Genomic DNA, 14,767 nt, shown 5'->3' with positions numbered 1-14,767 from the left:
CACCCTGTGCCAGTACCCTTTATGGCTACTCTTTTTGCATGGCCACAAGGCTGCTGCTTCTGTGGGGGTGGAGCAGACCACTCAGATACAGACCAGAGCATCTGCTTCTTAGATTCCTAGGTGGATGGTTGTTTCTGTGACATATTAAAAATAAAACCATAACTACACTCTTTTAATTATTTATATGAACATTTTATTCATGCAGTTTTGATTAATAGGTTAGACAGTCTCTTAATTTTTTATAGTACTCTTTAAACACTTTTCATTCAACTTATAATATCAAATAAACTTAACTTTTTAAAAAATTACTTCATCTTTTATAAGGTGAAATAACAAATCTCTTGCAATAGTTTGAAATAAAAAGATACCTCTTTAGGGTTTGATTTTGAGAAAGCATAGTGTTAAATGTTGTTAGGTTTGAATGTTTTGTTCTTTTAAAAGTGAGACTTGTTTGTTTTATAGAACCAAGGACACAGTAAAGATAAAATACAAGAAGCTATTTTGATTAAAACAGACTTTCTGCTTTGTATACTGATGATTCAGTAGAAAACTGGTAACTTTCTACTAAAAGTAGAAGTGTTTAAGAAATTTTTTCACTTAGCCAATTTTTTGTTTTGCATCAGTATACTTTTTGATACTAAGACTTTTAAATCTTTTTAGATAGACCCATTAAAAGTCTTACCCAACTTTGACCACAAAAATTCCTTCTCTGCAAATCTTTTGTACTTGTATACATTCAGGTTTTGTCTCACATTTTTCGTTTTCTTAATAATCAGTTTTGTTTTCGGACAAAATTACTTTTGTTTTTCTTAATAAAAAGAAAAGGCACATTCTGTATGCCTTACATACTTAGGTTACCAAAATGATTTTGGAAACTGTCTCCAAGCAAACCTCTTACAACATAAAATTACCATTAAAATTAACTTGTTCTAAGGTGCAGGAAGAAAGAGCTCCATTGACATGGCAGAGGAGAGAAATTTGATCCTGCAGCCCAGAAGACAGATGAGCCATTTGTCTGATAGTTTGCAGCTGAAGAGAAAAGAGCAGCTGAGCTGAGGAAAACCAGAAAGAAACAAACCCTATGCCAGCCTACAGCTGAGATCAGAAGAGGCTGCATCCATAGAGCCTTAAAAGGAAGAAAGAAAGAGAAACCAGGCCCAGCATCTTACTTCAACATGTGGCAACTGACTGGGTTTCAGATATGTTACCAACATGTTTTTTCCCTGACTTCCATAAGCCAGCAAAAAGGCAAAGCTACTAATAAATCCTGGACAAATGTGTGGATTAGTGCACGGAAAACATTGAAGGAGAAGTTACTAGGGAATAGTTTGTGGCTATTTGTTCAGGACCATGATTCATGGATTGCCTCATATGATAGATAATTTCTGTTATCAGTTTCCATGAGTGTTCCTCATTGCTTTAATGGAAATTTTAAAGGTTCTTGAAGTTAAACATCCCTAAAACACGAAAAGAAAAAAATTCAACCAACTTGTCAGAGTGAGGACTTAATTGATTATATGCAAACATAACTTTATTTTGAATATCTAGTAGTGTGCAATACTAGAACATAGCTCATAGGATATGGTTTTTAAAAATGTGCTTTCTTTAGTTTACTATTTTATAAATACTTCAGTGAGCTATATTATGAAACATTTATAAGGACACATTTCTGAAACAATTTTCTGGAGGCAAGTTAACAGGGGAGGCTGGTCACTATCAAGGCTAAGCCATTGTTCATTTGCAGGTCAGCTTTTTAAAATTTTAATTTGTGCATAACCTTAAAAGCATACTGACTGCCGGGTTTTAGTTTAATAGCCTTTAATGACTTTTTTTTTTTACTGAAATTAAAAAATTGGATTATTAGTTACTCTCTGGTTGTTAAAAAGTTTAATTGTGGAATTGTAGGATAAGCTATGATTATTAATTCCCTGGCCTAGTAGATAAGAGTTTTAAAGCAAACTTGCATTTCTTTGCTTGTGATACCCACCTCTTCCCCCATAGGTCTTGCAAAGAGAAGGATCCCCTGGGGGACTGGGCAAGTCAAGGAGCTTAGGAGAAACTGTTTTCCTTTTCAGGTAGGGTTTTTTTTTAAGATTTATTTATTTATTTAATCTCCCCCCCCCCCACTGTTGTCTGTTCTCTATGTCTATTTGCCGCGTCTTATTCTTTGTCTGCTTCTGTTGTTGTCAGCGGCACTAGAATCTATGTTTCTTTTTGTTGCATCATCTTGTTGTGTCAGCTCTCCCTGTGTGTGGCACCATTCTTGGGAAGGCTGCACTTTCTTTCACACTGGGCGGCTCTCCTTACGGGGCGCTCTCCTTACGGGGCTTCCCCACGCGGGGGACACCCCTACGGGGCAGGGTACTCCTTGCGCACATCAGTGCTGCACATGGGCCAGCTCCACACGGGTCAAGGAGGCCCGGGGTTTGAACCACAGACCTCCCATGTGGTAGACCGATGCCCTAACCACTGGGGCAAGTCCGCTTCCCTAGGTAGGGTTTTATATTCAGATTTCTACCTAAACTTTTTGTTCTGCTTAGCTTTTCTAATTTGGGTTCCAAGAATGTTCATTTACAGGTGAGCACTTATTTTATTTAACTTTTAGCAATTTGAATAGAATTCTTCTAAGGATTTTCATTTGCTAATTTGATATTACCATCCTGAGGTATGAACATAAACACTGAGCGAGGAGGCAAGCACAAATAGTGTTAGACACAGAAACACACAATTCACTGATGTTACTTATAATTTTCATTTTCTTAGAAGTTTAATTGTAAAATAGCATTATATTCATATATATATGAAGGCTATTTTTGCTTAAATTTGCCTTCTCTGGGGAACAGAAGTTTTCATGGATTCAACCTGGGAAGAATAATTACCATTGCAAAGGTGAAGCCAACCCTGAAATACACATAATCAACGGCCAATTCTGTTTAGAATTACTCTCACAATAGCAAGCCTACAGGAGGGTGAGGCTTGACTTGAATTAACCATAAACAATGGTACGTTTAATTAGAATTACTATCACAATAGTCGATCTAGGCTATACCCATCCAGTTCCAGCAATTTCAGATCTTATGCATTTAGTGTTTTATAATATAAAGGCATTTATTTAATAACCTTGTAATTTCTAATAAATTTTTACTTAAAACTGGACATTCTGATTAGCTAAGCATCTAAATCTTTTATTAATAACACTAATATTGTTACATTTTTCTACTTTTCCAACAGTTGAACTAATTTGGTGTGATTTCTTTTATACCTTTATCCAATTGCAAGATAATATTGAAATTTAAATACTCATTTTTAGTTTACCTTTCACTGTTACCTAACTTGTAATAGGTGGATCCCAAATCTGATATACAAATTCCTAGACAGGAGCAGACTGACAAAGTTAAAATAAGCACAGGTTAGAACAGAAGACTTTTAACACTTCCTTAGCCTAGGGAAAAACATGATTTTAGGATTACCTTCACAAAATGCCTAGTGTCCACCTATGGCAGAAACTTTGTGCTAAAATCTCCAGTTTTGCTCCTCTAGGAAAATTCCTGGGCATGGAGCTGTATATCAGTGGAGCCCTGACCCCAGTGAGACATGAATTGGGGCTGAATTTCCATTAGCTATTTCTTGCAAGGGTTGAAATCCTGTAGACTTTTTCACTGGAAAGATTGGAGTGTTGCAATGGGATTGACAAGGAACTGGGAGGCCATTCTCCAGGAACTTTTAAATTATGGGCCAGAAGTCTTTAACAACTTTTTCCTTGAAGTGATACTGCTTATTTTACAGGGGAGAGGTTTAATAAATGGCCTAGATCTTTTTTTTTTTTAATGATTTATTTATTTCTCTTCCCTCCCCTGCCCCCGGGTTGTGTGTTCTCTGTGTCTATTTGATGCGTTGTCTTTGTCCGCTTCTGTTGTTGTCAGCGGCACGGGAATCTGTGTTTCTTGTTGTTGCGTCATCTTGTTGTGTCAGCTTTCCGTGTGTGCAGCACTGTTCTTGGGCAGGCTGCACTTTCTTTCATGCTGGGCGGCTCTCCTTATAGGGCTCACTCCTTGAGTGGGGAGCGCCCCTACGCGGGGATACCCCTGCGTGGCAGGGCACTCCTTGTGTGCATCAGCACTGCGCATGGGCCAGCTCCAAACGGGTCAAGGAGGCCCGGGGTTTGAACCGCAGACCTCCCATGTGGTAGACGGATGCCCTAACCACTGGGCCAAGTCTGCTGCCATAATGGCCTAGATCTTGATTCCCTGTTTACTCCCCTTATCAGGCATGACTGAGATGAAAGAGGTTTGGAGTGACAGATCAGGACCTAGTAGGTAGTTCCTATGTTAATTAAGAAGTTAATGATCTTACTCGCCATGTCAAGGGTCAAAGTTATTATTTAGCTGCTCTTTTCCACCTTTCTCTGCTCTCTCTGCTCCTGTTCCTTTAAGCTTCCTTTGTTCTCTCCTCCTCTGTTTACATGGGAGCTGCTTTTATGTTACTACTATCAGAATATATGCTTGACTCTTACCGTGGCATACCTATCATGTTACATATACTGATTAGCTGGTGCATAGGTCAGTTGGAATCAAGTCCACCCCAGAAGCTGAGTGCAGTTATGCTGTGTCATTGTTTCCCAGATGTAGTAAAGAAGTATCTAGGACACTTAGGCCATTTAACTATTCGGCTCCAGCTCCTACATTCCACCCCTTAAACAGCTGGCATCTTAAGGGCTTGTCGCCACAGGACCATACCCTGAGCCTAAAGGCCACAGCAACAATATAAGGCACAACAAAACATAACTAAGAAAATGACAAAACCAGTGTTGATTACCACAACCCATTTCCAGTGGATCCCAGATGTTGTCATCAATACCTGGTTAATCTATTGACTACAGTATGATTACAAAGAAACCGGGGGGTCTATCCTGCTATTATCCAGGAATCATGGGCACGTTGTTCAATGCACTGGGGTACTATTTCCCTTAATGTTACATGTTCAGCTGGAAGCCACCCTTGCCCATTATAAATAGCATAACGCACTGGGGGGGGGGGGTGACTATTGTCCATATCTCTGTGGAGCGGTGCTTCTACTTGTTTTCATATTGTTTCCCATTCTGGTGTGGACCAGTCAGTTGCCTGAAGCCACATCCAATTAGCCTTGGTCTCTGGGGCAATAGTCGATGGAAGGTCTTCTGCTCCTTCTGCTGGCAGGTCAGTGCATACCCAGCACCGGGTTATGTTGTGAACATAGGCATAGGTATGAGCCCATGACAGTACAGTGTTGGCTGCTGCTTTAACCTTGATGGAAAGACAGTAGGGCCAAAGATACCTCAAGAGGTAAATCATGTCCCTCAGGCAATACACATGCGACCTGTTCATCTTGGGACAGAAGGGTGGCAAGCACTGGTGGCTGCCCTGGTCTGGAATACCATTCCTGTCTCCCTGCACTGAAGTCGACCACAAAGGGGATAGCTCCACTGGGAGCAATGGTATTGGCGACATTTGCAAAACAAAAGTTCCCCTCAGTAGGGTTCCCCCTGAGTTTCAGGCAATGCAACTCGTCTTCAGATGGCCCTTTACAACCCATGGTGTCACGGTCAATCTGCCTCATGCAGTCTCCGTATGATAATAGGACAGCTTTCCAAGTGGGGACTTCATTGCGACAGCCCATGGCCATGTCTACACCACTGTTGGTCCTGACCCCAAGGCAATTCGGGGCAGGCAATACCAAAGTTCCATTTAAATCTTCAGGGAATGCAAGAGATTCTGAGGTATTCATTATTACACATAAGGGTAAAGCACGTCCCTGTACAGCCAAGTCTAGGGACGACTGCCCTGTTCACCGCGGCTGCTCATTTAGAAGGCGTATTGCCCTCGGCAGGCAGGTAGCCCACCCCTGTAAGGTCGGCTCCTTTGGAGACGTCATGTGTAACTTTTCCTTTAATAAACCATTATACCATTCAGTTATGCCTGCAACCTGCGGTCAATATGGAACATGCAAATGCCACTCAGTGTCTTCATTTTTTGCCCAGGTATGCACTTTGGAACCTGTGAAATGGGTGCCTCTGTCACTCCACACTTCAAGGGGACATCCATACCGAATGCTTAAAATATTCAGTGCCACAGTGGTACTCTTTTAGTGGCTATTCGGAATGGAAGGGCAAAAACTAAACCTGTATTAGTATCCACAGCTGTGAACAGGAACTTACATCCTTTATCAGAGGACAGGGGTCCACTATAATCTACCTGCCATACCTGTAGGGGTCTATCTCCTTGCTTTATGACCCCTTCGTTCATGGGCACCTGATGTCTGTGTGGGTATTGTTTAGCACATAGCTCACAGGCTGTTAACGTGTTCATTGTGTCTGCAGTTGTTAATAGGATACCATATCACCTGGCTATCTACAGGAGGGTTTGAGCCCTCACATGTCCCATGTGCCTATGTAACCAGGTAGCCCATCCATCTGTTGATGGTATAAAGCTCTTACTTATGATAGACTGTCTGCAGTGTTATTTTTATTTCCTGGGCTTATGAGCAGTTTATGCCCTGCAACATGATGAACAGTTATGCTGCATTCTTGCCCTTTGGGCCACTAGTCCTTCTACAAATTTTGTCCCCAGTGAGGTCGTTTACCAATCATCCATTCTTGCTGCTTCCACTTGAGCAGCTATAAAGTTAGTCCTGTGTACATAGGACTGTCTGTACACACAGTAAAGGAGCCAGGTTCATGCATCATAATGAGCCTCATGGCTCTTGGTTCAGCCCACTGGCTTCTTTGACCAAAACCGGTTTCAAACCAGGTATCTTTTCTATCCACTTGGATCCCTACAGTGGTCCAAGACATCACCATGCCTTTGCTGGACCCATCTGTACACCAGGCATCAGCTGGTATAGTGCCCATTCCATCCTTGTACGGACTAGGCTCTAAAGCCTGGGGAGCAGGAAGCCCTCTGATTAAGGGTAACTTGAAACTCTAATTGACTGTGCAGACAGGGGCCTAGTACTCAGCATTGCCAGCTATTCCAGATATGCACCCCACTTACCCATTGTGGGCATCTGAGCCACCTCAGTCCTGGGGGCATTCAACCATGAACATACCCATCCTGCCACAGGGAGGTTCGTACTAGGACTCATTGTGGTCCTGTAAGTACTGCACATGCCTGAAGGGCAGCATACACTGCTGCTAACTGGCACTCAATGAGAGAATAACTGGGTTCTGCCCCTTTCCATGGTTGAGACCAGAACCCTATGGGCACCCTGCATTTCCCATGTGTTTGCCAGAGGCCCCAGCTATACCTGGCATCATGACAAGTGACATCAAGTTGGAAAGGCAGGGAAAGATCAATAATTTGCAAGGCCTGAGCAAATTTGCAAGGCCTGCTTGGCAGCATGCAAAGCATTTTCATAGGTATCAGTCTAATACCAAACACCTCTCTTCTTCTGGAGGGCATACAGGGGGCAGAGTATCTGTGCCAAATGAGGTATAAACACCTTCCAATGTCCTAATAGGCCAGTAAATGCCTATAGCTGTTTTACAGTAATAGGTCAGGGATACACATGTACCTTATCAAGTACTGCCTCAGGGATAACTTTTTGCTTACCCAACCGACCAAACAACTCACAAGAATTTGACAAATACTCCAGGCCCTTGACCTTTGCTTCATTGACTGCCCAACCCCCTGTTGTCAGCCTATCTCATAGGTCCTTGGCTGCTGCTTCTAAATCTGAGAGAGAATCAGAGGTTAGCATAACATAACAGAGGATTTATACATCCAAATAGAGAGATCCTGTGTGAAACTATGACAGGTGATTGGGCTATGAATATACCCTTGAGAAAACCCCAAAAAGGTTCACTGGCATCCTTCCCAGGTAAAGGCAAATTGTTCTCAGCTCTCTGGTGCAGTGTCTAAAGAGAAAAAAGCGTTAGCCAAATCCACCACATAATGTTATTATCCCAACACATGATAGCTGATCCATGATCTCAGTTACTGATGGGACTGCTGCATGCAAAAGAGTCACTTTATTCAGTTTATGGTAATCTATATCATGTGCCATGTTCCATCAGGCTTCTAGACAGGCCACACAGAGGACTATGGCCAACCTCTGGTCCTCCAACCTCTCTAATCAGGCTCCTCGACCCTTTTATCAGTTTTCATAGTCATTGTCCTTTGGTTCTGCCCATGCAACCTCTTGTAAATGGAGAGGACATCCCATTAGTGGGGGCCTTTCCCCCAGAAATTTGTGTACTGCTGTTCTGGCATCAGCTCCTTCCAGAGAGCTAGTAGCACTTCATTAGGTTGCTGCTTTATCTTATCTGGGTTCACCCTAGCAGCAATGAGGTCTGCTCATATTTGTAGTTGAGACACTTTCAGCGGCCTCAGGGACTTGCTGCCCTGGGCCTGAGTTGGGCCGGTCCCTTGTCCCCCCATACAGCCCCCTCCTTGTGCTGCTCTGGAAGGGGGAGGGACCCTTTGGACTCCACAGTCCCACTTTAACCATATATGGGGCTAAGAAGGCTGCAAAGAACCAAAAGTACCTAGTGGAGCTGTAGCCAGAATCATGTCCTTCATAAGGGTAGAAAAGAGCTCACTGTTCGGGCCTGTATAATTTGCCTGGAACATCATTTGGTGCATTTCTGTCTCTCACACAACCTGAACCAGGTCCGTGTAAGTGGCCCATTTACTAAGGATCTGGGAGGTCCCCAGCATTGTGCCATATCATCCAACATAGAATCCTGGGGGTGGTGTGGGGACCCAGCCCAGGGCTCATCACAAGTACAGTACCCTTGGCCTCCCCGAGCACTGTTTCTTCCTCCAGTGCACTCAGGCAGGCCTCCAGTCCCTCCTGCCGCCCTGTAAGTCTCTGAACATGGGCTTGCACAGCCAAAATTTCCTAGTACTGTTCCCGCAGCATAGTCAGGAACAACCAGGGCACTTTCCCAGCTCATTCCTTATGGGAAAGGGTTAAAGTGGCTCCCAAGGATTCCAGTGCCTTCACAATTAACTTCGGAGTGAGATGAACCATATCCCAGCTTTCGGATTACATTACAGGGGAATCACTGCTACCGGATACCAAAAACCGAAGGGAGCCCCATCATGCACTGTCAAGTCCGCTGGTCTGAAGATCCACTCAGTGTGCTCAGAACATCCAGCCTGCTACGCCAAATGTCGGAGTCTGAGCTGGGCCCCTCAGTCAGAGTGGAAGAGTTAGCCATTACAAAGAAAAAGGCACACAGAGCTGCAGGGAGTTCATGCATGTTGAATTTATTCCATGTTCTTTTCCACCTTCCTCTGCTGGCTCTCTCCTGTTCCTTTAAGCTTCCTTGGTTCTCTCCTTGCCTCTGTTTACATGGGAGCTGCTTTTAGATTGCTACTATCAGAATATATGTTTGGCTCTTACAGTGGCATACCTGTCCTGTTACATGTACTGATTAGCTGGTGTATGGGTCAGTTGGATCAAGTTCATCCCCCAGAAGCTCAGTGCAGTTCTGTGTCTTTGTTTCCCGGAAGTAGCAAAGAAGTATCTAGGATGCTTAGGGTGTTTAACTATTGGACTCTAATCTCCCCCTGCACAGGGTACCTTTATTGGTGGCAGCTAAAAGGTGAGCCTATCCCAGAACCTTTTGATTCCCTCTACTATTCAGTAGACCTACTATTGTGAAAGTAATTCTAAATTAAACTTACCTTTGTTTATGGTTACTTCAAGTCAAGCCTCACCCTCCTGTAGGCTTGCTATTGTCATGGTAATTTTGAACTGAGTTTGCTTTTGCATGTGGGTATTTCAGAATAGGCTTCACCTTTCTAATGGTAACTATTCTTCCCTGTTTGAATTTTTGAAAACTTGTGTTCCCCATGGCTTAAGAGAAGGCAACTTTGAGACACCCCATTCTCCTCACCTTCCTCTGGTGTTAATAACCTTGCTTTCTCTCATGAGGAAGTGCGGACTCCACCTGCTCCAGGCAAGAGTCCTGAGGGACCCCACAACCTTTGAGGAGAACAGTGCCTGATCAAATCCTTCGGTTTTGGGGTTGGGCATCTACTCTTGCTGTCCAGTAGCTGCCAGGGACCTGTTATCTCTGAGGACTGGGGAGTGGGGCCTCCCACCTCGATCCTAAAAGCAGCACGTCATGGGAGAAACCTGTTTCCCTGAGACTTCAGTGACCTCAGTGAGTATATACTGCAATTTGTATTGCTCAGCTGAGGTCTCTCAGTCAAAATAAGAAATAAGCAAAGCTCTAAAGTAAACAAAAAAAGTTCTAGATTGTATTTTAAAGCACTGAGAGCAATTTGATTATAACCAATAACTAAAAAGAAAGTTTTTGTGCAAAACTGCATGGATCACAGTACAGGTTAAAATAATCAGAAATAGCCTTCAAAGAGATATTTTGAATGTAGTGCTGTTTTACAGTTAAAATTATTTTGTAAGAGAATGAAATTTTTAAGTAACATTAGTGGGTTGTGTGTTTTTTTCATATCTTTGTGCCTGCCTATTTGCATAGTGTATATTTTTACACTCAGAATGGTAATATCAAATTAACAAATGAAAATCCTTAAGAGAGTTATATTCAAATTGCTTAAGTTAAATAAGCACTTATATGTGAATGAATATTCCTAGAGCCCAAAGTAGAGATGCGAAGCAGGATAGAAAGGTCATATAGAAATCTGAATATAATAACTGTTGGGAAAAGGAAAAAAGTTTTTCCTGATCTCCCTAACCTATCCAGTCCCCTGGGGTTCCCTTCTCTTTGCAAGGGGAGGGACTGTGCGTAAAGAGAGAGAAATGCAAGTTTACCTTAAAACTCTTAACTACTAGGCCAGGGAATTAAGAATCATAGTTTGTCCTGTAATTCCTCTTAAAATAAGAGTAATTAATAATCCAATCGTCAAATTTCAGTAAAGAAAAAGTCCTTGAAAGCTATGAAACTAGAGATGGAAAAGCATTGGATTTCTCTAGGTTCTTGGCTGTAATATTTAAAAGAATTTATGAACACACCAGTTTAGTTAGACCGGTAAAAAGAATGTATTTTGGAAATGGGGGGAAGAACAGAGCTTGCTGAGTAATGAGAGAGAAAGATGGAAATACACACTTAGATTTGGTTCAGGCTCCTCCGGGCAGAGAGTGAGCTCTGCCTCATGTGAGTACCTTTTAAACTATTAATTATTCCACCCCCTTGCTAATAGTAAGGGAATGGTTCCCAGCGGTTATTGGTTACCCCACCTATGGTGGGAACCAGTGGTACAGCCTTTTTGGAATATCCAGGGCTAAGCGGAGGTCCCAGAAAGAGAAACTGGGATCTCAAGATTAAACTCAGGGTCTCAGTGAGGTCTTGCAGCGATGTTGTCTGCTGGCCACATGGTCTGCCGCCATGTTGACTATCAGGCATGTTGTGGGTTGTCTCCTCCATTATCCTGTACTAACCTGCCTCAACTGCCGCTCAGAAAGTTTATGCCCTTATTCTTAAGGGGGTTTTGAGGGGTGATGGTCATTCCTCTGTAGTTACTTCCTGCTGGTTAGGGCAATAGTCCTGCCCGACAGGGCATAAACCTTTCTGGCTATTCCACTGTGGGTGGAACTGGATGAAATCCCTGTATGACTAATATCTTGTTTTGGAAGGCATTGATTCTGGAAGAAATAAACTTAGTTAGAATTTTGAAGATACGTGGTCCCACTAAAAGGATAAAAAAGATGGTGGTAAGTGGGCCCAAAAAGGAGTGCGCTAGGACATGCTGGACCATGAGAATGAGAAAGGCCAGGTGATTTTAGCGGCTACATCCTCCCAAAGTTGGTGGCTTCATTTTGCAGGATTCGAGTGCTGTTTAGGACCATTCAGGAGTGATTTGTAAACAGTATTTTTCCTTAATAGGCATGTACCCTGCTGTGCTGCCGTTAGCATGTTGAGGACTCTGTGGTTTTGTAGCACCACAGTAGTGAGAAAGTCCATTTCCTGTCTAAGACCTTCTAAGGCATGGCTTGTTGCTTCTGTGCTGTTAGTTAGCTCTTAATAGATAACAAGGTTTGGTATAAATTGATAAACCTAATTTTTCATGGTGGTGGTTATGTTTGAGACAGCTGAGAAGGGGATGAGAAGAGATATTTCCCTTTAGTCGTTGTACAAGGAGAAATTACAGGAAATGAAAACAGACAAGATTTTGTAAGGGATGTCTGGCTTGCTTTCCCCCTAACAATAGGTGGTTGGGCTAGGGTTAGTGGTTACAGCTGGCTTTGACACAGACACTACTTAGCTTAATTCTTAAAGAGGTATTTCAGGCCATCCAATGACTGGCACTCATACATCCTGCCAGGTGATTCAGGTAAGCTGGCATTTCCTTGGGCAACTGGCTTCACTCAGGGTAAGTGCACCAAGCTAGCAAGTCCTTTAACTTTAATACTGTGGGAGTGATCAGAACCACAGAGTAAGGTCCCTTCTATTTTGGCTCTAATTGAAAGTGAGACCTGTTCTCCTGCCAGGCTTTGATCAAAACCTGGTTTTCAGGTCCTGGTTGAGAATAGGTTACCCATTGACCACCTTGAAGGGGCTAAGCTGAAGTGGGTCCTAGCCACCTTGTTTGCCATTTCTCTTCTTGTGGGAAAATGCTTAGCCCTGGCAGGATGGTCTGTGGGTTTGCCAGTCCTCGCCGGGGTATGAGTGGAACAGGTTCTGGAATAAGGGCTAGAGGGAAGAACTGGGTTAATTAAGCACGTCTTTCACCTGGTATGGGGTGAAGACTGTGAGAGGTCAGGACACCCTCAAGTTAATTTGGTGGCCTTTCTAATTAAGAGAGTTGTTGCCCCTACTGCTTTTAGGCAAGGTAGGCCATTCCTTTTTCTAACAGGCATATTTATTAACTACTTAGAAAATGAAGTTTACTAGGGCTATTAACATTTACAGTATCCTTCTGCATATGATCTAGAAAAGATGTCATAATTATCAGGCATGTATATACAGTACTTAATACTAATCACTGCACTAACCAATGCATAGGTTTCTCTTTGAGCTACAGTTAAATAGGCCCAAGCTCCAGGTTTGCAATACCATACATGTCATCTCTCCATGGGAGCAGGCCATAATGCCAATTGTGTTTAAGTTCTACTTACATTATTCTAGTAATTATTGCTCCACTTGTTATGTACTGCACACAGCCAGCATGCTGCAGCACCATTGACCCTAGAGAGAAACTAGGAAGATAGGCTCCAGTATTCCATTGGCCTGGTGCATAGAGGCCTTCAGCACTGTGAAATAGTTCCAGTATGGAAGCAATATCTATTGTGCATATGGCCATATTGAGCCATCACTGACTGCTGCAGGAATTTGAAACTGCATCATATTCTCTATCCACTTAAGGACCATAACCAGAGATGTAGTAGGTTACCTGTAATAGTCAGCCAAAGGGGTGCTGATGCAAAAACCAGGAATTATAAAGGGTATTTATTTGGGGTAGGAGCCTATAGATACCAGGCCATAAGGCATAAGTTACTTCCCTCACCAAAGTCTATTTTCGCCTTTTGGAGCAAGATGGCTGCCAATCTCTGCTAGAGTTCAGGCTTCCTGGGTTCCTCCCTTCCAGAGTCTTGCTTATTCCTGTGCTCACTGTTCCGCTCTTCCTGGGGCTTGCTTCTCTTTTCAACATTAAAACTCCAACATCAAAAACCCTCAACTCTGTCCTTTGCCATGCCTTTTACCTGTGAGTCCCCATCCACCAAGGTGTGGGAACTCAGCGCCCTAATGACATGGCCCAATCAAACCCTAATCGTAACTTAATCATGTCCAGGTACAGACCAGATTACAGACATAATCCAATATCTATTTTTGGAATTCATACTCATATCAAACTGCTACACAGCTTTCCTATTTAGGCCCCTGAGTTGCTCTTCAAGCTGCTGGTATTCATCAATCAGTTACCCAGCAGCCTGCCCTCTGCAGGTTTTGAATTGCATTTTGGTGAGTAAACTAAGTTAAATTTTTAAAAAGGAACCTTTTTAAGATAATAAGAGACCCAAGAGAAGCTAATAAAAATACTGTCTTCGTGTTCCCTGTCCTAAAGTATCAGCTCAGTGTTTGATAACCCAGGATATCACCACCCAAGGACAGCTGGAAATCAAGCCAGGGACCTCATATATTCAAAATGGAGATTCCTCCCCTGAGCTAAATTTTCTCATTGGGTCTGTTAACTAGAGAGCTATCCAGTTACTTTCCCTAGGGCAGGTTTGACTCCTTGCAGTTGGGGAGATTCCTGCTGATTAGGAGCCTGTCTGTCTCTGTCCCCTTTCTATTCTTACTGCTTTCTCTCCCAGAGTAGCAGGATGGGATAGCCTGTGTGATCAGATCCTCCCTCACCTCTCCTGGTAAGATTGAGTTCCCTTCTGAAATTCAAATGGGACCCTGGTATCAGAACTCACCACAGAGAATTACTCTCAGCCTTTTCCAGACCTCCCCCTCCTCCCAGGGGACCCTAAATAGACCCTTGCAAGGTTGTTAAGTGCTTCCTACTGCCTGCCTCCCTTAGGGGGGTTGGACTTTTGATAGTTTACTGCACCAGACTAGTGAATTGTCTGACTCCACCCTCTCCCACTCAAGCTCTTCTCCCGAGGTCAGCTAGGTAAACCAAGCTGCCTGGGCAGATTGCCTCTTGCCTCTTCTCTCTTCCAGGGGCCACCTCTTGCCAGTTGGTATGCTCCCTTTAGTTCAAAGGGGGTCCAGGTAACCAAACCCACAGAAAGGAAACCCCTCTCCACCCTTTCACCAGAACCCTCTTAATCCTGGAGAATGCTCCCTCCTGCTTGG

The 14,767-nt window shown here is 43.2% G+C and overlaps 1 protein-coding gene across 4 annotated transcripts in view; it reads left to right on the top strand.

Moving 5' to 3' along the window:
• Nucleotides 1-14,767, top strand: part of LOC101423060 (zinc finger protein 596-like) — an 88,718-nt gene that overhangs the window by 63,065 nt on the left and 10,886 nt on the right. For 2 of the 4 annotated variants that reach the window (XM_012521011.4, XM_071215067.1), the window contains one exon: nt 2,002-2,075. The exons of the other annotated variants lie outside the window; for them this stretch is intronic. The gene's annotated coding sequence lies outside the window, so the exon portion shown is untranslated. The remainder of the gene's footprint in view (nt 1-2,001; nt 2,076-14,767) is intronic. 4 annotated transcript variants of the gene reach the window in all.

This window comes from Dasypus novemcinctus, chromosome 5 (assembly GCF_030445035.2).
Source record: "Dasypus novemcinctus isolate mDasNov1 chromosome 5, mDasNov1.1.hap2, whole genome shotgun sequence".
NCBI lineage: Eukaryota > Metazoa > Chordata > Mammalia > Cingulata > Dasypodidae > Dasypus > Dasypus novemcinctus.
This window is presented reverse-complemented; position numbering and strand designations above follow the sequence as displayed.